This window comes from Garra rufa, chromosome 6 (genome assembly GCF_049309525.1).
Source record: "Garra rufa chromosome 6, GarRuf1.0, whole genome shotgun sequence".
Lineage (NCBI taxonomy): Eukaryota > Metazoa > Chordata > Actinopteri > Cypriniformes > Cyprinidae > Garra > Garra rufa.
Genome location: NC_133366.1, coordinates 54,129,567 through 54,130,134, shown reverse-complemented (window position 1 = coordinate 54,130,134; position 568 = coordinate 54,129,567).

Genomic DNA, 568 nt, shown 5'->3' with positions numbered 1-568 from the left:
GAAAAGAAGCCTGCTATCTCACAAATCAGCTGATCTGCCTTGTATCATCTTGGAAAGTACACTGTACACTAAACACTGTACACAAAGTACATAGAAAATGTTTCTTGAGCACCAAATCAGCATATTAGAACGATTTCTGAAAGATCATGTGACACTGAAAACTAGAGTAATTCAGCTTTGCATCTCAAGAATAAATTACATTTTAAAAATACAAAAAAAGACCAGAGTAGACATTTGTTATCAGTGCGAACTGGCAAGTTGACTTCTGCCACTTTAAAGGTTGTATCAGCGATTTCTAGCCTAAAACATAAAGTGTCAATTTCAGCTGACCTTTCTTCACGATCCGCTCGCTGCCTGCCCCATAAATTGTCTGTGAAAAAAACGCGTCTCTCTGGTCAGCCTAGGGTCCGAGATATGCCAAAAAAACATTCGGCACTACCAACCTTTCCACAGATAAACAAACAGTGTTCCAACCAATCAGCGTCAGGGGTTTGGTGTTGTGGACTTTCCTACTGGTGCTGGGATGTGAGGGAGGCGGAGCGAAAGTCCACAAGACCAAACCCCTGAC